The sequence below is a fragment of the Macaca thibetana genome, chromosome 8 (genome assembly GCF_024542745.1).
Source record: "Macaca thibetana thibetana isolate TM-01 chromosome 8, ASM2454274v1, whole genome shotgun sequence".
Classification (NCBI taxonomy): domain Eukaryota; kingdom Metazoa; phylum Chordata; class Mammalia; order Primates; family Cercopithecidae; genus Macaca; species Macaca thibetana.
This window is the reverse complement of record NC_065585.1, coordinates 42,675,139-42,698,258: the sequence shown is the minus strand read 5'-3', so window position 1 is coordinate 42,698,258 and position 23,120 is coordinate 42,675,139. Positions and strand designations below refer to the sequence as shown.

Sequence of the window (23,120 nt, the reverse complement as noted above, 5' to 3'; positions counted from 1 at the left end):
CTGAAAAAAGATTTGCAAAGAGATAGACTAGAAAACACTGGAAATAGGCTGGATGTGGTGGCTCATGCCTGTGATCCCAGCACTTTGAGAGGCCAGGGTGAGAGGATCACCTGAGGCCAGGAGCTTGAGACAAGCCTGGGCAACACAGTGAGACTCCATATCTAAAAAAAAAAAAAAAAAAAATTAGCTCGGTTTGGTGGTTTGCACTTGTAGTCCCAGCTATTCCGGAGGCTGAGGCAGGAGGATCACCAGAGCCAAATGAGAGAAGTTGAAGGTTACAGTAAGCCATGATCACACCACTGCACTCTAGTCTGGGTGACAGAGTGAGACCTCTTTTCTAAAACAAACAAACAAGATAAATCAAAATGGAATTCTAGTAATAAGTAACGCACAAGAAAGTAGGAAAAGGAAAACAGAGAAATAAATTTTAAAAAACCAGAAAGAACAAACAGAAAACAAAAAGTAAAATGGCAAACTTAGGCCGGGTATGATGGCTCATGCCTGTAATCCCAGCACTTTGGGAGGCAGAGGTAGGTGGATTGCTTGACGTCAAGAGTTCAAGATCAGCCTTGCCAACATGATCTCTACTAAAAATACAAAAATTAGCCAGGCATGATAGTGCATGCCTGTAGTCCCAGCTACTCAGGAGGCTGAGGCAGGAGAATCGGCTGAACCCAGGAGGCGGAGGTTGCAGTGAACTGAGATTACGTCACTGTACTCCAGCCTGGGCAACAGGGTGAGACTCCATCTCAAAAATAAATAAATAATAAAAATAAAAGAACAAAAACATGACCCAACTATATGCTGTATACAAGAACCTCTCTTCAAATATAACAACACAGGCAGGTGGAAAGTAAAAGGATGAAATATCAAAAAGATTAATCAAAGGAAAGCAGAAATGGCTATATTAATATTAGATAAAGTAGACTTTAGAGAAAAGAAAATTACTAGGGACATAGAAGGACATTATATAATAAAAGATTTAATCCTCCAGTAACACACAGCAGTGTGTATGCACCAAACAACTGAGCTGCAAAAATATATGAGGCAAAAACTAATAGAACTGTGCTACGCTTTGAATGTTTGTTCCTTACAAATCTCATGTTCATATTTAATCCCCATTGTTGGAGGTGGGACCTGGTGGGAGGTGTTTGATCATAGGGTAGGATTCCTCATGAATAGCTTAGCAGCATCCCCTTGGTGATGAGTGAGTTCTCGCTCTGAGTTCATGCAAGATCTGGTGTTTAAAAGTGTGTGGCACCTTCCTCCCCATCTCTCTCTCCTGCTTCGTCTCTCACCATGTGATATGCCTGCTCCCTCTTGGCCTTCTACCATGACTGTAAGCCTCCTGAAGCCCTCACCAGAGGCAGATGTTGGCAGCATGCTTCCTATACAGCCTACAGAATTATGAGCCAACTAAACTTCTTTTCTTTATAAATTACCCAGTCTCAGATACTCCTTATAGCAATGCAAAAACAGCCTAACACAACTGAAAAGAGAAACAGACAAATCTACAATTATGGCTGGAATTTTCTACACCTCTCTCTCAATAATTGCTTAGAACGAGTGGACAGAAAATCAGAAGATTGTAAGAAGGCTTAACATCATCATCAACCAACAGATTCTAATTAAACTTTATAGAGCACGCCACCTAACAGCAGCAGAACACACATTCTTTTCAAGTACCCATGGGACACATACCAAGATAGATTACATCCTGGGCCATGAAACAAACTTCAGAAAATTTTAAATCATTGAAAACATAAAGTGTGTTCTCTGACCAGTGGAATCAAATTAGAAATCAATAAAAGAAAGATGATGAGTACAACTACAAACACTTGAAAAATAAACAACACACTTTGAAGTAATCTATGAGGAAGTCTCAAGGGGAATGAAAAATGCGTTGAACTGAATGAAAATAAAATGGCAGCCTATCAAAATTTGTGGGACACAGCTAAAGCAGTGCCAAGAAGGAAATCTAGAATTTTGGGGCTCAAGCGATCCTCTTGCTTCACCCTCCAGAGTAACTGGGACTATGTATGCCACCAAGCCAGCAGTTTGGCAGTTAAAACAAACAAACAAACAAACAACCAACCATGCAGCTACCACGTGATGTAGCAATTGCACTTGTGGGCATTTAACTCAGAGAAATGGAAATTTATGTTGACAGAAAACTAACTATACATAAATATTTATAGAAGCTTTGTTCATTACTGCTAAAAATTGGAAACAACCTAGATGTCCTTCTATAGATGAATGATTAAACTTTGGTACATCTGTACCATGGAATACTACTCAGCAATAAAAGGAAGCCAACTACTGATACACATATTGATGATGTGTGTGAAGCTCTAGAGGATTATGCTGAGTGAAAAAAGTCAATCCACAAAGGTTACATACTATATAATTCCATTTAGATAGCATTCCCCCCACATTTTTTTTTTTTTTTTTCTTTTGACATGGAATTTCACTTTTATCGTCCAGGCTGGAGTACAATGGCATGATCTCGGCTCACCACAACCTCCGCCTCCTGGGTTCAGGCAATTCTCCTGCCTTAGCCTGCCTTGGCAGGCTGGTCTTGAACTCCCAACTCCCAATCTCAGGTGATCCTCCCACTTCAGCCTCCCAAAGTGCTGGGATTACAGGTGTGAGCCACCGTGCCTGGCCTTTTTTTTTTTTTCCCCCAAAATGGCGTCTTGCTGTCACCCAGGCTGGAGTACAGTGGCCTCTCAGCTCACTGCAACCTTCGCCTCCAGGGTTCAAGCGAGTCTTGTGTGTGCTTCAGCCACCAAGTAGCTGGGACGACAGGTACACCACCACGCCGGGCTAATTTTTGTATTTTTAGTAGAGACAAGGTTTTGCCGTGTTGGCCAGGCTGGTCTCGAACTCCTGGCCTCAAGTGATCCACCCACCTCGGCCTCCCAAAGTGCTGGGATTACAGCAGTGAGCCACCATTTCTGGTATACTCTTGAAATGACAAAGTTATAGAAACGGAGAATAGATTAGTGGTTGCCAGGGATTACAGAATGATAGGAAGAAAGGCCCATGGCTATGAAAGGGCTTCATGATAATCCTTGTGATGGAAATGTTCTGTATCTTGACTGTATCAATGTCAATATCCTGGTTGTGATCCAGTTTTGCAACATGTTACCACTGAGGGAAACTGGATAAAAGATACACAGGATTTCTCTATCCTTCCTTCCCTTCCTTCCCTCCTTCCTTTTTTCCACACCCAGGAAAGACCTGAGCATCTATTTCTTTCTTTCTTTTTTTTTTTTTTTTTTTTTTGAGTCAGGGTCTCGCTGGGTTGCCCAGCCTGGAGTGCAGTGGTGCTGGTGCAGTCTTGGCTCACTACAGCCTCCCCACTTCTGGGCTCAAATGATTCTCCTACCTCAACCTCAGGAGTACTTGGAATTACAGGTATGCGCCACCACATCCGGCTTACTTTTTTGTTTTTAATTTTCTTTCAGCTTAGTTTTGTATTTTTTGTAGAGACAGGGTTTCGCCATGTTGCCCAGGCTGGTCTCAGACTTCTGAGCTCAAGCCATCTGCCTGCCTCACCTCCCAAAGTGTTGGGATTATAGGCATGAGCCACCGCACCTGGCCTGAGAATATATTTCTTTTAATTGCATATGAGTCTACAGTTATCCCAAAACAAAATTATTTATTTATATATTTTTTACTTTTTTTGAGATGGAGTCTTGCTCTGTCACCCAGGCTAGAGTGTAGTGGGGTGATCTCAGCTCACTGCAACCTCTGCCTCCTGGGTTCAAGTGATTCTCCTTCCTCAACCTCCCGAGTAGCTGGGAATACAGCTGCACGCCATCACGCCTGGCTAATTTTTGTATTTTTAGTAGAGACCAGGTTTCACCATGTTGGCCAGGCTGGTCTTGAACTTCTGACCTCAGGTGATCCACCCTCCTCGGCCTCCCAAAGTGCTAGGATTATAGGCATGAGTCACTGTGTCCAGCCCAAAACATATTTTTTTTTTCTTTTTAGACGGAGTCTCTATCACCCAGGCTGGAGTGCAGTGGCACGATCTCGGCTTACCGCAACCTCCGCCTGCCAGGTTCAGGTGATTCTCCTCTCTTAGCGTCCGGAGTAGCTGGGACTACAGGCACATGCCGCCACACCCAGCTAATTTTTGTATTTTTAGCAGAGATGAGATTTCTCCATGTTGGCCAGGCTCGTCTTGATCTCCAATCTCAGGTAATCGGCTCTTCTTGGCCTCTCAAAGTGCTAGGATTACAGGCTTGAGCCACCACTCCTGGCCCAAAACATAAATTTAATTAAGCACAGTGGCTCACGCCTGTAATCCCAGCACTTTGGGAGACCAAGGCAGGCGGATCACCTGAGGTCGGGAGTTCGAGACCAGCCTGGCCAACATGGAGAAACCCCATCTCTACTAAAAATACAAAATTAGCCAGGTATGGTGGTGCATGCCTGTAATCCCAGATACTCGGAAGGCTGAGGCAGAAGAATCACTTGAAATCAGGAGGAGAGGTTGCGGGGAGCCGAGATTACACCATTGCACTCCAGCCTGGGCTACAAGGGTGAAACTCCGTCTCAAACAAAAAAGAAAAAACAAACCAAAAAACACCTGAAAATTTGAGGCCGGGTGCAGTGGATCAAACCTGTAATCCCAGCACTGTGGGAGGCCAAGGTGGGTGGATCACCTGAGGTCAGGAATTTGAGACCAGCCTGGCCAACATGGTGAAACCCCGTCTCTACTAAAAATACAAAAATTAGCCAGCCGTGGTGCTGCACGCCTGTCGTCCCAGCTACTTGGGAGACTGAGTCAGGAGAATCGCTTGAATCTGGGAGGCAGAGGTTGCAGTGAGCCGAGATCGCACCATTGAACTCCAGCTTGGGTGACAGAAGGAGACTCCACCTCAAAAAAAGAATTAAAAAAAAAAAACAAAAAAAAAAACCCTGAAAACTTGGACCAGCCCAATTGCTCACACCTATAATCCCAGCATTTTAGGAAGCGGAGGCAGGAAGATCCCTTGAGCCCAAGAGTTTGAGACCAGCCTGGGCAACATACAGAGACCTTGTCTCAACAAAAAATGAACAAAATTAGCCAGACTTGGTGGTATGTGCCTGTAGTCCCAGCTACTCAGGAGGCTGAGGTGGGAGGATGGCTTAAGCCCGGGAGACAGAGGTTGCAGTGAGCCAAGATGGTGCCACTGCACTCCAGCTTAGGTGACAGAGGGAGACCCTGTCTCAAAAACGGCAACAACAACAAATAAAACAACAACAGCAACAAAACAAAACAAAAAACCCAGGAAAGTCCTTATCTGATTACAGATGTATTAATTTATTAGATGTTCCATGCAAAAGGCAGCCAGGTTTTACTTAGATTTATAAAAAAATCGAAGTCTGGGGTTTTCAGGTCAGTACTTAATATGAGGAACCAGAGGTCTTAGGTATAACTATTTAACTATAAGCCACTCCATACACACATAAAGTGGTGGTCTTAAAAGCTTTTTCTTGGGCCGTGACTCAATTAGGTCCAAGTTAAGTTGCATGAGCCCTGACGAGTTATTCTCATAAGCACTAACACCATAACCCACCTTGAGAGGCGGGGGGGTTCTCTTCAGAATTTGTTAATAATATCTAGTCAGCAAAAAATGGTTTTGTTTTGGCCTCCCCTCCTTTAGCTTAGACTTAGAGCATAATGTTATCTTTCTTATTCTGGCTCAGCTAGATGCAGAACTTTCTAGTGTGAAAGAATGAAAAGATAAGCATTGTTTTCTATGCACACTACACATGAAGGTTTGTTACCATATAGGAGTAGCCATAACAGGCATTTTTATGACCCAAAAGAACAACTTCAGGTCAACTATTCAAAAGCCAAGTTCACTGTTTTTGTTTTGCTTTGTTTTTGTTTTTGTTTTGAGACTGAGTCTCACTCTGTCGCCCAGGCTGGAGTGCATTGGCATGATCTTGGCTCACTGCGACCTCTACCTCCTGGGTTCAAGCGATTCTCTTGCCTCACTGCCTGAGTAGCTGGGATTACAGGGACCTGCCACCATGCCTGGCTAATTTTTTGTTTTTGGTAGAGATGGGGTTTCACCATGTTGGCCAGGCTGGTCTCAAACTCCTGACCTCAAGTGATCTGCTCACCTCAGCCTCCCAAAGTGCTGAGATTATAGGTGTGAGTCACTGCATCCGGCCGCAGGTTCACTGTTTTGAGCAGATATCCCATAATATTTTCCTAGTTTGCCCCAAATAAGCCCCTAAGACCAGTAAGCTCACTCATGGTCTGTGACTTGGGTAGAAAATGAAGAGGGGCATGCACTGTCCACCCGGAGACAAGGGGGTGTGCCTCTCCAGGGAAGGCAGGCAGACTGGTTCTCAGGGGGCCTCAGGCGGCACCTGTCACCTTCAGCAATTTTCCATCGTCCGCTGGGTGGTCTTTGGTCTTATAGGCTAAGAAACCTAGTTTTGCCAGTTATACTCACCAGGCATGTGAGATTAGATAGAAAAGCAAAACTCGATACATTAATTTAATGAGAGGCACTTCCCATATTTGCTTTCATCAATGCTTTGAGACTGCAAAGAAGTCTCTAAGAACCAGAAAATGAGGGTGCCCACTGAGACTTAAGCTACAAAATCAAAACATAATGGATGCCATAGACTGAAATACCTGCATGGCCACAGGCAGCCCATTCTCTCCCTGTAGTCAAGTTGCGTGGGAAGCAAAATCATAAACTGAATAACAATTAAATTCATTTACAATGTCAAAGATAATTGTTATGAAGATGGGAATACATGGCGTCCATATTCTCCATACAGAATTTCTCTGCAGGGACACTGACATGAGGAGCCAGAGTAATCAGGAGATTGCTTATCAACAGGGAATGAAAACAAGAAAAGTCAGATTAATTGAATTTTTTTTTTTTTTGGCAGTGAGTTGTTACACACTTGTTAGCAGATTGCCACCATCCTGCTAGATTAATTGAATCTGTAATGGTATCAGGCACACATAGTGTGATACACACCGCTCACATTAGGGAAGGTCTTGTCTATGGGATCTAAACATTAATATTCCCTTGGTGACAATCTCCTATTTCTAGCCCCACATTGGGAATGGCCTTTCTAGGCAAAAAACCAGTCAAGATTCAAAAGCTGTTGGCTGAAATTTCTGCTCCCCTAGGCAGTGCTTGGCTGTGCTTTGCACAGTTTTCCTCCAGGCTTTTTCTAGGTAGCCAAGTCCTGCCTGGGTGTCATTCTCTCTCTTTAAAGGCGATTTTGCATGTTTGTACTTTAACCCACTGTGGGTTTTTGTTTGTTTTTTGAGAAGGGGTCTCACTCTGTCACATCGGCTGGAGTGCAGTGGCGCGATCTTGGCTCAATGCAATCTCCACCTCCCCAGCTCATGCACTCTTCCCACTCAGCCTCCAGAGTAGACGAGACTACAGGCATGCACCATCATGCCCAGCTAGTTTTTGTATTTTTTGTAGAGATGGGGTTTTGCCATGTTGGCCAGGCTGGTCTTGAACTTCTGGGCTTAAAGTGATTCGCCTGTCTTGGCCTCCCAAATTGCTGGGATTATAGGCCACTGCGCCTGGCCAACCCATTATTTTTGATTTTATAGTTTAGTTCTCAGAGGATCATCTCATTCCAATCTCTTGGGATGCTACTTGGTAGCCTACAAACAATGACAAGCAAATATCTTGCAACTTATTTATCTTGGAAGCCGGCCCAAGAAGCTGTGCAGCTGAAATCAATAAAGATTTTTTCTTTTATTGACCCACGTGGTCATTGGTATACCTGCTCTAAAACCTTCAAGGTCAAAATGACTTCTGTATTGTTACAGGGGTGGAGGCTTTGGGCTTTCTTCCATAGTCCATGTCAGATGAGGCTCCTACTCTCAGTACGGTGTAAATAAACAAAATAACACAACATTGAGCCTGCACATGTCAGTAGCTCACTAAACTGAATGTTACTTCAAACAGATTGATATGTAGTATTTATTTATTTATTTAGAGACAGGATCTTGCTGTGTCACTCAGGCTAGAGTGTAGTGGCACAAACATGGCTTACTGCAGCCTCAACCTCCTGGGCTCAAGCAATCCTTCAGCTGTAGCCTCCCAAGGTGCTGAGACTACAGGTATGTACCACCACACCTGGCTAGTTTTTATTTTATAAGAACTCATATATGTATATGAAAATAGTTTTTATTTGCCCCTTTGAAGAATCTGTATTTGTCTCTTTTCTACCAGTTGATTTTGAATGTTATACTTTTGCCATAGGGTGACATGGGGTGACAAACATTCATCTACCAGAAAGAAGTATGAACTCCTTTCTTGTGGCTTGGTTCATAAGCGTAATCTGTTTATGCTGCTGACAAGAATTCCCCTTTTTAGCTTTGACATTGCTAGGGAAAAGTGCCTACATTTACTATGGAATTTTAAGCACTAAAGCATTAAACCTCTCTAAGTGGAATGATGATGGATCTTTGCTTGTTTTACATCTTTAGTGAGCAGACAGCCTTGTACAGGGGCTTATCTTTGGTGGTGATAAGGATGTACACTGGTTTCTTCACCTGGGTTCCCTAGTTCGAGTCAGGTTGAATGATGACTTACATTTGCTGCCACACCCTTTATTAGTTGTCATCAGATGAAGGAATCTGAACCAGGAATTCAAGTCTAGGCACCTTCATTGCCAGCAGGCAGGCGAGCCTGGAACTGAAGTAGGGAGAGCCTCAGAGCAAGTGTTTCCCGAACAGGACTGGCCTCCTGGGGCACAACCATTTTGAGAGCATGGAGTCCTGAACTGTATACATTTACAACATACACATGCCAGGCAGAGACCCCTGCTGCAAATAAAATCCAAGGCTTTGATATATGCAACACCATTCCCACTCACCCACTCCCATCCCTCCCAGATGCTTTTTTTTTTCTTTCTTTCTTTTTTAGGGTCTCACTCTGTTGCCCAGGCTGGAGTGCAGCCTTGAACTCCTGGGCTCAGGATCCTCCTGCTTTAGCCCCTTGTGTAGCTGGGACTACACCGCACCTGGCTAATTTTTTTATCTTGAATTTTTTTAGAGACAGGGTTTTGTTCTGTTGCCCAGGCTGGCCTTGAACTCCTAGGCTAAAACAATCCTCCTGCCTCAGCCTCCCAGAGTGCTGGGATTCCAGGTATGACCCACTGTGCCCAGCCTCCCAGATTCTCATTTATGGGTCTCTGCTGAGACAACAGACTATTAATGTTACAATATATTGTAAAGGCAATGCATATAGAATTTCTTATCTCGTTATGACCTTTATATATTTCTTTGAAATTCATCAATCTAAAAATCACTGCATTTCCTGGAAAGTTATCTCTTGGAAAGTTACCTCACTATAGTAGCCAATGAATTGTCAGTTTAACTAATATATTAGACCAGTTGGCTCTCAGTAGAAAGGTATCAATGCAGTTATGATGTCTTTCTTTTCAACTATCACTAATCTATCTCATGGCCTTGCAAAAATAATTCGGCTTTTTTGTTCTGAGGAATTTCCCTCCTGCCTACATCACTGCATGATGTGGAGTTATGATAAAAGTAATACCAACAGCCATCATCATCACCACAATCATAGTTGATGTTTAATTTTATGTGTCAACTTGACTGGGCTGAGGAGTACCCAGACTGCTAGTAAAACATGATTTCTATCGGGCGCTGTGGCTCATGCCTGTAATCCCAGTACTTTGGGAGGCCGAGGCAAGTGGATCACCTGAGGTCGGGAGTTTGAGACAAGCCTGGCCAACATGGAGAAACCTCGTCTCTACTAAAAATACAAAATTAGCCGGGCATGGTGGTGCATGCCTGTAATCCCAGCTACTCAGGAGGTTGAGGCGGGAGAATCGCTTGAACCTGGGAGGCAGAGGTTGTGGTGAGCCGAGATCGCACCATTGCACTCCAGCCTGGGCAACAAGAGCAAAACTCTGTCTCAAAAACAAACAAACAAACAAAAACCATGATTTCTGAACATGTCTATGAGGGTGTTTCCAGAAGAGATTAGCATTTGAATTGGTGGCCTGAGTAAAGATCTGCCCTCCCGAATTGGGTGAGCATCATCCAATTCATTGAGGACCTGAATAGAATAAAAAGGCAGAGGAAGGGTGAATATGCCCTCTGTTTGATCTGGGATTTCAGTCCTCCTGGTTTTGAGGCCTTTGGACTCAGACCAATACTTAAACCATCCCTGGGCTCAAGCCTTCTGATTGGTTTTCCTGGTTCTCCAACTTGCAGATGGCAGATTGTGGGACTTCATTCTATAATTCTGTGAGCCAATTCCTGTAATTAATCTCTCTCTCTCTCTCTCTTTCTCCCTCCACATACATATATATCTCCTGGAAAATTACATCACTGAGTCATTTTTACTCCTGGGCTTTTAGCTGTAGTAGCCAACTAATTGTCAGTTACATATATGGTCAGATATCTATTTATCACCTATCAATATTCTATTGATTCTATTTCCCTGTAAAACTCTAATACAAATAGCACTAAGCATTTCAATGTTTTAAGCACTGTTCTAAGTACTTTACATATATTAATACATTTAATCCTCACAGTCTCATGAAGTAGAAACTATTGTTATCTCCATTTTATAATGAGGAAACTGAGGGACAGAGAGGTTAGCTAACTTGCCTAAGGTTATACGTGTATCAAAAGATAGGTATATAACTGCTTTTAAAAAATAGTTTGTTTTTAGACTATAAAAATGATACATATAGTTTTTATAGAGTTCTTATTATACAGATAATTATAATTCTTCCAAACATCTCTTTATGTATCTAGGGATATGTTGATTCATTATTATCACTTAACATAAATGAAATTAAGCACACAATACTTTTCTATAATCTGCCTTTCTCTCTTTTCTTTCTTTCTCTCTCTCCTCCCTCCTTTCCTTCCTTCTTTCCTTCCTTTTGACTTTGTTTTCTAAGCCGATCTCTTTTCTTTTCTTTTTTCTTTTTTTTTTTTTAAGATGGAGTCTTGCTCTGTTGCCCAGGCTGGAGTACAGTGGTGCAATCTCGGCTCATTGCAACCTCCACCTCCTGGGTTCAAACAATTCTCCTGCCTTGGCCTCCCGAGTACCTGGGATTACAGGTGCATGGCACCACACTCAGCTAAGTTTTGTATTTTTAGTAGAGATGGGGTTTCACCATGTTGGCCAGGCTGGTCTTGAACTCCTGACCTCAAGTGATCCACCTGTATTGGCCTCCCAAAATGCTGGGATTATAGGCGTGAACCACTGTGCCTGGCCCAGGCTGGTCTTGAACTCCTGGCATTACACAATCTTCCCACCTCAGTTTCCCAAAGTGCTAGGATTACTGGCATGAGCCACAATGTCCAGCCTGCAATCTACTTTTTCTCCTCCATTAGATGATCCAGTATAGGTAGACATCAACAGCCCTTTTAACACTCTCTGGTTATTAGAATGACTAGGGCTGAGGGGAACCTCCCAGCTGCATCAGAAGGGTGGACTTGAGATCAGTGTTTCTAGTCCATGACGGATTCTTTATAGCAAGTTTTATTTTAGTCTGATTTTTAATGTAGCTCTCCTTGAGAATGCCACAAAAATCTTTTCTGGAATGCAAGCCAGGAAAGGCTGCTGGTCACCGATTCTGAACTGAGAGCCTGATCTTCTTCTCCAGCTCTCTGGAGAACTGGCACCAAGCTCTGGGCTGACCACTGGTTTGGTGACATCTGAGGTCATGTGCTAGCTGGCACCAGGGAAACCCAGCATGCAGACATATACCCTCGGAGGTGAAGCTGAGCCAAGAGCTATCCCTGGGCTGTTATTTCAGCAGTACCATGGCATGTGATGAGCTAGTGAGGAAAGAAGTTGAAACCACTCCAGGAAACCAGATAAGTTTTGTGATGAGGGCTCCTATGCACCACACTAGGCAACACTACTCACACCACTGTCTATATGGATGATACCTCTGAGTTGTGCAGTACACAGCATGAGTAGTCCTAAGTGATGTGCCCATGGTGGATCAGCTGAGGCTGGGCCTGCAGGGCAGAGTTACATCCTGTGGCCAGTTGATAGACGATAAATAATGCTCATAATAATGACTATGAGTAGCAACAGAACCTCCAATGTGCCACGCACTCTATTTTTCAGAGATGGGGTCTTACTCTGTTGCCCAGGTTGGTCTTAGACTCAAGCCTTGAATTCGAGCAATCCTCCTGCCTCAGCCTCCTGGGGTAGTTGGGATTACAGGCATGCGCTACCATGCCCAGCTGAAACATTCTACACCTCTAGGTGTTTGATATGTATCATCTCATTGGAGTTTTCCAGCAGCCTATGAGGGAAGTATTAGTATTATCATCTCATCATCCCATTTTACAGATTAGAAGCAGCCAACAGAAAATGTCATTAACTTGTTCAGAGTTTCAGAGATAGTAACTGGCAGAGAAAGAGCCCGCACCCCGGCACTCTGAGTTGAAGTTCTGTATGTCTACCCACTTTCCATGCTGCCTCCAGGGAAATGAGGCAGATATTTAAGATTCCCAACCTGTATCTTTTCTGGTGAAATCCTCCTGGCTCATTCAAGCTAAGGAAAATGGTAGAGTGTAGAGGTTCAGACCCAGATATGTCCCTTCAAAATGGTGTGGCTGCAGCAAGTAACTTACCTTACCTGAGCCCTGGTTCCCTCCTCTGTCTCATGAAGCTAGTGCTTCTTCCCTCATGGTGTGTGGTGAGGAGTTACAGTGGGCTGGCACGCACATAGGAAACACTCAATATGTGGTAGTTATGGAGAGGCATAAGGGTAGGGCTATAAACCCTAAGGGGCCAATCGGTTTTCAACAGCAGTCTCTTACTGGGGCAAAAACAACTATGGACTGAACCACACTTTTTTTTTCTTTTTTCTTTTCTTCTTTTTTTTTTTTTGAGACCAAGTTTCACTCTTGCTACCCAGGCTGGAGTGCAATAGTGTGATCTCGGCTCACTGCAACCTCCGCCTCCTGGGTTCAAGAGATTCTCCTGCCTCAGCCTCCCGCATAGCTGGGATTACAGGCACGCACCACTGCACCCGGCTAATTTTTGTATTTTTAGTAGAGAAGATGTGTCGCCATGTTGGCCAGCCTCGTCTCAAACTCCTGACCTCAAGTGATCTGCCTGCCTCAGCCTCCCAAAGTGCTGGGATTACAGGCATGAGCCACCGTGCCCAGCCTTAACCACACTTTAATCCCTGAAGTGTAACAGTTACAGGAAACCAAAAAGCAGCTAAGCCATAGAAAGAGGAGGGAATAAAGACATTAAAATTGAATAACAGCTCTTAATGTTTGTTTTTGTTTTGTTTTGTTTTGTTTTGTTTTGAGACAGGGTCTCGCTCCATCTCACTCCTGGGTAGCTGGGATTACATTCAGGCGTACGCCTGTAAAGATGGGTCTTCATCTTTAAAATGAGGACCCTGATTTTTTTTTTTTTTTTGAGATGGAGTTTCGCTCTTGTTGCCCGGGCTGGAGTGGAATGGCACAATCTCGGCTCACTGCAACCTCCACCTCGTGGATTCAAGCCATTCTCCTGCCTCAGCCTCCTGAGTAGCTGGGATTACAGGCATGCACCACCACACCCATCTAATTTTGTATTTTTAGTAGAGATGGGCTTTCTCCATGTTGGTCAGGCTGGTCTCAAACTCCTGACCTCAGGTGATCCACCCACCTTGGCCTCCCAAAGTGCTGAGATTATAGGTGTGAGCCACCACACCCAGCCGAGGACCCTGATTTTAAGAGGGTCAGCAGCAGATCAGCTCCACCAGGAAGAGAAGGAATGGGGACTAGCACCTATTGAGCCACTGATATGTCCCACACTCTTTTTTTAAAAAATGTAATGTAATTTTTTTTAGAGGATAATTTTGTTTTTAGTTGCCCAGGCTGTAGTGCGGTGGCACAATCACAGTTTACTGCAGCCTTGACCTCCTGTGCTCAAGCGATCCTCCCACCTCAGCCTACTGAGTAACTGGGACTACTGGCATGCACCACCATACCAGGCTAATTTTTTGATGTTTTGTAGAGACAGTGTCTCACTATGATGCCCAGGCTTGTCTCAAACTCCTGGGCTTAAGCAATCCTCCCACTTTGGCCTCCCAAAGTGCTAGGATTACAGGCATGAGCCACCACACCAGGCTCTTAAGGTTTCTAACCAAAGTGTACCTGTAACTGGTACACTTCAGAGATTAAGAGCATGGCTTTGACCAACAAATCCTGTTGTCTGTGACATGCCTCCCGCGGGCCCCGTCAGCCCGGGCATCTGGTTCGGGCTGCCTGTGCTCCTTACCTGTGTAGGTACTCTGGCTCCAGCCTGCTAGCTACTTCTAGGGCCTCACCCCAGCCTGGGGTGCTGGCCTCAACCCTGGTGTGTGGCTCCAGCTTGGCATTCTTGAAGCTGAGCAGGACCTGACTTCAGTAATCCAGTGGCTGAGCTTAGCAAACAGGCTCTAGGTCTCTGCTCTCCTCGAACCTCCAGCTTCTGCGTATTCCTGGATCTGGATCGGCCCTTCCACTTGCTTTCTCATTTAATTGTTAGTCTTTGCCTTGGTTGAAGCCTGGTCTTGCTCCCTAGTCCTGAAGGAGCTCTTTTCTAGGGCACTTGTGGTAGCCTGAGTTCTCTAGAAAAAAGCAGAGGTAAAACTTACGCACGAATTCTTTATTGAGGGACATAATCCTAGGGCAGCAGGAACAAGCAGAGGGACTTGAGGCCAGGAAGGAAGGAAAGCAAGCACAGAGTAGGGTATTTCTTTTTCTTTTAAACTTTTTTTTTTTTAGATGGAATTTTTGCTCTATTGCCCAGGCTGGAGTGTAATGGTGCCGTCTCAGCTTACTGTAACCTCTGCCTCCTGGGTTCAAGTGATTCTCCTGCCTCAGCCTCCCGAGTAGCTGGAATTACAGGCGTCTGCCACCACACCTGGCTAATTTTTGTATTTTGGGTAGAGACGAGGTTTCACCATGTTGCCCAGGCTGGTCTCGAACTCCTGACCTCAGGTGATCCACCTGCCTCAGCCTCCCAAAGTGCTAGGATTACAGGTGTGAGCCACCACGCCCGGGGTTATTTAAAATTTTTTTTTTAGAGATGGGTTTCCCCCTGTCACCCAGGCTGGAGGGCAGTGGTGCAATCAGAGCTCACTGCAGCCTGGAACTCCTGGGCTCAAGTGATCCTCCCGCTTCAACCTTCTGAGTAGCTGAGACTACAGCCTTGGACTCAGGCCTTGGACTCAAGCAATCCTTCCAGGTTTAAAAACCACAACTGGCTTTTTAAAAAATTTTTGTAGCTGGGTATGGTGGCTCACACCTGTAATCCCAGCACTTTGGGAGGCTGAGGTGGGTGGATCACGAGGTCAGGAGTTCAAGACCAGCTTGGCCAAGATGGTGAAACTCTGTCTCTACTAAAAATACAAAAATTAGCTGGGCATGGTGGTGGCTGCTTGTAATCCCAGCTACTTGGGAGGCTGATAAGGAGAACTGTTTGAACCCAGGAGGCGTAGGTTGCAGTGCAGATCAGGCCACTGCACTCCAGCCTGGGCGACAGAGTGAGACTCCATCTCAAAAAATAATAATAATTTTTTTTTTTTTTGGTAGAGATGTGGTCTTGCTCTGTCGCCCAGGCTGGTCTCGAACTCCCAGCCTCAAGTGATCCTCCCACCTCAGCCTCCCAAAGCACTGGGATTACAGGCACAAGCCACTGCACCCTGCCAACCCTACCTTCCTGAGAAACCCAGCGAGCCATTTGGTCAGACAGGACATTCTGGGCCAAACTGTTGAAGGGAGAAATAAGAAGGAATGTTTCTGCCAGCTCTGTCTTTTCTCTTGGATCTCACTGGTTAAAATTCCCCCTCACCCTGGGTCAGGTCTCATGCCTCATAGGACTTCCTCTGAGTCCAGGTTTTAGGAGTTCAGGCCTGACAGAGGCAGCTCCGGAGCAAGCCCTCCCCTTAGGGAAGGCACAGACAGCTTGTGCAGTCAGAGATGATGTGATGGTGGCAGCAGGCCAGACTGTCCACGCAGGAAGCAGCCCTGGGCCCAGGAGGCAGTTGGAGCTGGGAAGAATGGGAGAGGCCCATCAATCAGGTCTCTGACAGCCCCTACCTCCAACAACTCTGGCCTGAGCAATATGTCACATAAGCCTAAGCCTCAGATCTGGCCCTCCCAACTGTGCTAGGCTGACCAATGTCCCCCAAAGTTCACGTCCACCCAGAAACTCAGGATGTGACCTTATTTGGAAATAGGGTCTTTGTAGACACAGTTAGTTGAAAGGGGATTATACTAGATTAGGGTGGGCCCTATGTCCAATATGACTGGTGTCCTCATAAGAAGAGAGGACACAGGTTGGGCGTGGTGACTCATGCCTGTAATCCCAGCACTTTGGGAGGCCGAGTGGGGCGGATCATGAGGTCAGGAGATCGAGACCATCCTGGCTAATGTAGTGAAACCCCATCTCTACTAAAAATACAAAAACAAAATTAGCTGGGCGTGGTGGCAGGCGCCTGTAGTCCCAGCTACTCGGGAGGCTGAGGTGGGAGAATAGCATGAACCTAGGAAGCAGAGCTTGCAGTGAGCTGAGATTGCACCACTGCACTTCAGCCTGGGTGACAGTGACACTCCGTCTCAAGAAAAAAAAAAAGGACAGAGAGAGACACACAAACACACACACATAGACACATACACAGACACAATCACACACACAGATACACAAACACACACAGGGAAGACAGCCATATGATGATGGAGGGGGAATTTGGAGTGATGTATCTACAAGCTAAGGAATGCCAGCGATTTCCAGGAGCCACCAGAAGTTGGAGGAGGCAAGGCAGGCTTCTTCCTTAGAACTTTCAGGGGGAGCATGGACCTGCCGATACTTTGATCTTAGACTTCTGGCCTCCGGAATTATGAAGGAATAGACTTCTGTTACTTTAAGCCACCCAGTTTGTGGTAGTTTGTTACAGCAGTCCAAGCAAACGAATGCTTTTCCAAATATAAAAGCTGATCCCTTGCAGAAAACTTGTAGCTCTTAGTATCATGGCTGATAATAACAGTAAGAGCACTGGTTGAGCGCTTACACAGCAGCCACTGTTCTTAGTATTTACAGGTAGCAACTGATCCTGTCCTTACAGTAACACCCCAGGGTCCTCATTGTAAAGATAAAGACTCGGAGGGATGGTGTGTACAACCACACCAGCTGACTCCACCAAGAAGGGAAAGGATGGGGACTAAAGTTTATTGACTTGCTATGTCCCAGCCTCTCTTCTTTTTAAAATTTAATTTAATATAAATTAATTTTCTTTTTTTTTTTATGCTCAGGGTCTCATTCTGTCACCCACGCTGAAGTGCGGTGGTGAAATTATGGTTCATCGTAACCCTGAACTCTGGGGCTCAAGTGATCCTCTCGCTTCAGCCTCCCAAGTAGCTAGGGCTACAGGTGGGCACCACCATGCCCAGCTAATTTATTTTTATTTTTTTGTAGAGATGGGGGAGTACTGCTATGTTGCCGAGGCTGGTCTTGAACTACTGGCCTCAAGTGATCCTCCTTTCTCAGCCTCCTGTGTAGCTGGGACTACAGGCACATACCACCATGCATGGCTAATTTTAAAACTGTTTCTTTGTAGAGATGGGGTCTTGCTATGTTGCCCAGTCTAGTCTCAAAGTCCTGGGGTCAAGCAATCCTCTTGCCTTGGCCTCCCAAAGCACTGGGATTACAGGTATAAGCCACTGTGCCCGGCCGCAGGCTCCTAACATTTCACTTACATTGATGGTAGGGAGAAAAAAGTTGTTTTACTGAAAGCTGGAGACAGAATTCCTCTTGGGGAGATGTTATATTGGGATTGGGCCTTTGGGAAGAAAGGTGCAGCTCCTCTTCTCCCATCACTCCCCTTGCTTGAACAGCGGGAGGAGTGGATTTGGGTTGTGAGGGGCAGATGTCTTGACAGAGAAGGGATGGCAACTGAGAGGCAGAGGGAACTTGGCGGCTTGAGGGAAGGCTACTGTCCGCTTGAAGAGAAGGGTAGAATGTGCTGGCAATGACTGAGGAATTGTGAAGAACAAGGATATAACATATTGATTCTGATTTTTCTCTTTGTGCTCCCCTGAATTATAATTTTCCTCCATAGTCCTGAACCCTCAGAAGATATCTGAGCCACCACGCCTGGCCTTTTTGGGGAGGGCAGGCATGGGACCACGGCCTCAGCAGGGCAGAGAGTTCTTGCAAGTGGGCAGCTCAGAGAAGATCTGAGATGAAAGCAGTGATCCCTGGAAGAATAGATGTTGTCAGAGGAGACAAGGAGAAATGGTGGCCTGTGAGAACCCTTAAGATAAGAGGAGGCTGCTGGATTTCTCCCTGCAAGAGGAATGGGAGTTTGCTTAACTTTTATTTAATGGTAAAGGACTGGGTGACCCTAGCAGCTTGGAGGATTTGGGGTTAAACAGACATCTGAATCAGATTAAGACATCTGATTCTTCAGTTACACATTTGCTCCTTTGATCTTTACAACAACCACACGAGAGAGGCCTCGCTCCCCACTCAGCATTCCGTGGGGACATGGTCTTTGTCTCTCTCATCACTGTTGTGTTCTCAGCACCTAGAACACGCCATGACTCAGAGAAGGTGCTCGGTAAATATTTGTTACATTAATGAAAGCATTATCCCTATTTTACAAATGAGGAAACTGAAGCATGGGAATGCAAATAACTTTCCCTTAGTCACACAGAGCAAGGTGGTTGTGACCTCGAAATGCACACTTTCTCCTACATAGGACCCCTTGTACCTCTGGGGTTCTCAATGGAAGTTTGAAAAATTTTGTTGATTCTTCAGCCAAATCTTGTTGAAGCATCAATTTACGGAAAGTGGTAAAGAGTAGAAGTGCCTACATGAGAAAATGGATTTCTAGGCTGATTTTTTTTTTTTTTTTGAAACGGAGTTTCATTTTTGTTGCCCAGTCTGGAGTGCAGTGGCGCAATCTCAGTTCACGGCAACTTCCGCCTCCCACATTCAAGTAATTCTCCTTCCTCAGCCTCCCAAGTAGCTGGGATTACAGGCATGCACCACCACACCCGGTTAGTTTTTGTAGTTTCAGTAGAGACAGGGTTTCGCTGTGTTGGTTAGGCTAGTCTCAAACTCCTGACCTCAGCTGATCCACCCACCTCGGCTTCCCAAAGTGTTGAGATTACAGGCGTGAGCCACCGCGTCCGGCCCTAGGCTGATTTTTGAAGGAGAAAAATCTCTGAGGCACACACACTCATTATGTGACTAAATGTCTTCTGGGTCTGTCAGTGTTTGTTAGTGTGGGTAAAACTCCAGCTCACCAGAAGCACTTCTAGCACATTTTAAGAAATGTTTTAAATGTCATCTTCTGACTTAAATTAACAAAAAGCACAAACCCCCCATTATCCATCATTCTTTCCACCTTCACCCAAAATAATCATGGTTAATATTTAGGTACACTTTCTTATAGTTTTTTCTATTTAGTATTATTTTAAGAGAATTGGTTATCTATATAGATAAGTTCACAATATTTATCATAAACATATTTCCCAGTATCATTAAAAAATTCTCAACAAATGTAAAGTTTAATGGCTTTATAATAGTTCACTATATGGTTCTTTCCGAAGTTATATAGTCACTGCTATGGTCTCAATGTCTGTGTGTCCCCAAAATTTATATATTTAAACCTACTCTGCAATGCGATAGTATTAGAAGGTGGGGCCTTTAGGGGATAATTAGGTCGTGAGGGGGGAGCTCTCATGTACGGAATTTGTGCTCTCAGAGAGACTCCTTTCCCCTTCCACCACGTGAGGACACAGTGTAGAAGGCGTCATCTATGAACCAGAGAGTTAGCTCTTGCCAGATGCTCTGTCTGCCACGCCTTTGATCTTGGACTTCCCAGCCTTCAGAGCTGTGAGCAGTAGATTTCTATGGTTTATAAGCTACCCGGTTTGTGATATTTTTGCTATAGCAGCCTGAAAAGACTAAGCTATCACAATAGTCTCTTAAAGCAATTAAAGAGATTGTCTGGGACAGCCTGGGCAACATAGTGAAACCCCACCTTTACAAAAAATATTTTTAAAATAGCTGGGTATGGTAGGGTGGACCTGGAATCCCAGCTACTCGGCAGATTGAGGTGGGAGGATCACCTGAGCTCAGGAGGTCAAGGCTTTAGTGAGCCCTGATCGTGCCACTGCACTCCAGCCTGGGTGACGGAGTGAGACCCTGTCTTTAAAAAAATAGTTTGTCTGGGAACCAATGCTTAGATCATTCCCCCCAAAATAGATTTCTTCCAAAAGTTCAAGTAGCCCCTGTAGTATGGGGTGATGGCATTAATAAAAGGACATTCCTTTTTTTTTTTTTTTTTTTTTGAGATATGGGCCTCATTCTGTCACCTAGGCTGGAGTGCAGTGGCACAAGCATGGCTTACAGCAGCCTCGACCTCCCAGCATCAAGCAATCCTCCCACCTCAGCCCCCCAGTAACTGGGACTACAGGTATGTGCCACCAATCCTGGCTAATTCTGAATTTTTTTTTTGGTAGAGACAGGATCTCCCTATGTTGCCCAGGCTAGTCTTGAACTCCTGGGCTCAAGTGATCCTCCAGCCTCTGCCTCCCAAAGTGCTGGGATTATGGGCATGAGCTGCTGTACCCGGCCCAGAACATCCCTCTTGTTTTCATTTTAAATTTAACTATTTTAAATTAATTCCTGCCTTTGGAAACAAATAAACAAAACAACTAGCAAACTTCAAAGTATTAAAATATATATATACACACATATATATATACACATATACATATATACATATATATATATATGTATAAAAGAAAAAGGTCATTCCTCTCTCCCCAAATTTCCCTCCCTAGAGGTGACACTACTGCCAGTTTCTTGGGCATTCTTCCAAAGATATTCTGTGCATATGCAAACATGTATGTCATAGTCATCCCCAGTTTCTTTTCACACAATGATACCATACTTGGTACACTGCTTTCATCTTGCTTTGAGCACTTAATGGAGATAGATAGAGAGCGTGGTCTAGTAGTTAAGAGCACAAGGCTTGGGAACCAGACTTCCTGGGTTTAAATTCAAGTATCACTATTAACTAGCCATGCATTTATGGTCAAATGACCTCATTTCTTTGTGCTGCAATTTCCTTTTCTTGCATGGTGTTATCTGTCTCCCAAAAAAGATATGTTAAAGTCCTTATCTTCTGTATCTTAGAAGGTGACTTTATTTGGAAATAGGGTCTTGGCAGAAGTAATCAAATTAAAATGAGGTCATTAGGATGAGCCCTAATCCAATGTGACTGGTGTCCTTAGAAAAAGGGGAAATTTGTACCAGACACACAGACATGCACACTGGGAGAATACCATGTGAATGCTGGATTTGTGCTGCCACAAGACAAGGAACGTCTGCGGCTACTCGAAGCTAGATGAAGCAAGAAAGGATCCTTTGCCTACAGGTTGGAGTGGGCGTGAGCCTGCCAACACCTTCATTTCTGACTGTAGCCTGTAGAACGGTGAGACAATACCATTCTGTTGTTCTAAGCCACCCAGTTACCCAGTTTATTGTACTTTGTGACAGCAATCCTAGGAAACCAATATACACACATTAAATGAACTAGAGTAGGCCCAGAATCTAAGACTATGCCCGATAGTCATGAAATACTATGTAAGTGTTAGCTGTTATTATTACATAGATATACATAATCCTTTTTTTTTTTTTTTTTTTTTTTTTGAGATAGGGTCTTGCTTTGTCACCCAGGCTGCAGGGCAGTGATGTGATCTCAGTTCACTGCAACTTCCACCTCGTGGGTTCCAGCAATCCTCCCATCTCAGCTTCCTGATTAGCTAGGGCTACAGGTGTGAGCCATCATGCCTGGCTAATTTTTCTATTTTTTGTAGAGAGGGGGTTTGCCACATTGCCCGGGCTGGTCTCGAACTCCTGGGCTCAGGTGATCTGCTTGCCTCAGGCTCCCAAAGTGCTGGTATTACAGGCATGAGCCACTGCACTGGACCTGCCTCATTCTCTGTAACAACTACATAATATTTTCTTCGTGGCTTTGGCAAAATTTATCACTTAGTTTTATTATCAAAATACATTGTTAAAAAATTTAATACTACTAAAAGGCTTGCAATGAAAAATAGCAGCATCTTCCCCCATTCTTGTTCAACCCCCTAGTCTCACTTCCCAAAGGCAAATGTTTTCAGTTATTCAGGTCCTCCTTCTGCTATTTGTCTCTATCTTTCTAAATGCTGTACTTATGCTGCCACATCCTGATTTATCAGTTTCACAAACTCTCTTCTCTCTCCCTATTATGATAGATGAGGATTTTGGTTTATGACACCCCACATCCTGCACACACACACAGACACACACACCCTTTTGTCATCTTCACAGTATGATTATATAACCATTTTTAGTTATGTAATAGGTTGTTAAAATAGAATTTTAAGTCTTTGAGATCCAACTGAGACTCTAAAGCTGAGAACAATAGGTGCAAAGGGCCCTACATTCTACACAGAAATTCTAGACAATCCAGGCAGGGCTTGCAAATGAGGTGTCCCCAGAGTGGCTCTTCCAGCCTTGGCCACTGACTACCTCTAGTCTATAAAAAAGAAGGCCAAGAATTAAGCAGGGGGCTGAAGGGCCAGAACGGGGGACTGCTCTGGAGAGAGTTATCAGAGTACTGCGTTTCCTACCCCATCCTCAACATGCAGTGAGAGAAAGACTCCTCACATTCATCCTAAACTAGCGGGGGTTTAGGGAGCTTTCAAGAGCATCCTCAGAGAGTCAGATAGGCATTTCCTGAAATTTGGGAAGACTCAATATACTCAGTGACTGACTCACACATGAAAACGAAATGGTGTGTGAAGGCCAGGAGCCGGCTGGAGCAGACCGCCTCACAGCAGAACAGAGAGTCAAGGTTGACCAGCTTTTCCAGGGGCTGCCAGGGTTTTCTATGGGTCAGATTGGATTCTGTGGAAAAGAGCTGCTAATGGGTTGCTTTTGAAATTCTCCACTAGGCCAGGCGGGTTCCGTGGCTCACGCCTGTAATCCCAGCACTTTCGGAGGTCAAGTGGATCACTTGAGGTCAGGAGTTCGAGAGCAGCCTGGCCAACATGATGAAACCCCATCTCTACT

The 23,120-nt window shown here is 44.7% G+C and overlaps 2 protein-coding genes across 12 annotated transcripts in view; both read left to right on the top strand.

Annotated features, from left to right (window-relative positions):
• BAALC (BAALC binder of MAP3K1 and KLF4) overlaps nucleotides 1–23,120 on the top strand; it is a 1,274,875-nt gene that overhangs the window by 491,753 nt on the left and 760,002 nt on the right. The window contains exon 1 of one of the 11 annotated variants that reach the window (XM_050800739.1): nucleotides 19,725–19,728. The exons of the other annotated variants lie outside the window; for them this stretch is intronic. The gene's annotated coding sequence lies outside the window, so the exon portion shown is untranslated. Of the gene's footprint in view, nucleotides 1–19,724; nucleotides 19,729–23,120 lie in introns of those variants that run through there. 11 annotated transcript variants of the gene reach the window in all.
• LOC126960890 (circumsporozoite protein-like) overlaps nucleotides 1–23,120 on the top strand; it is a 109,737-nt gene that overhangs the window by 60,463 nt on the left and 26,154 nt on the right. The gene's annotated exons all lie outside the window — the stretch shown is intronic.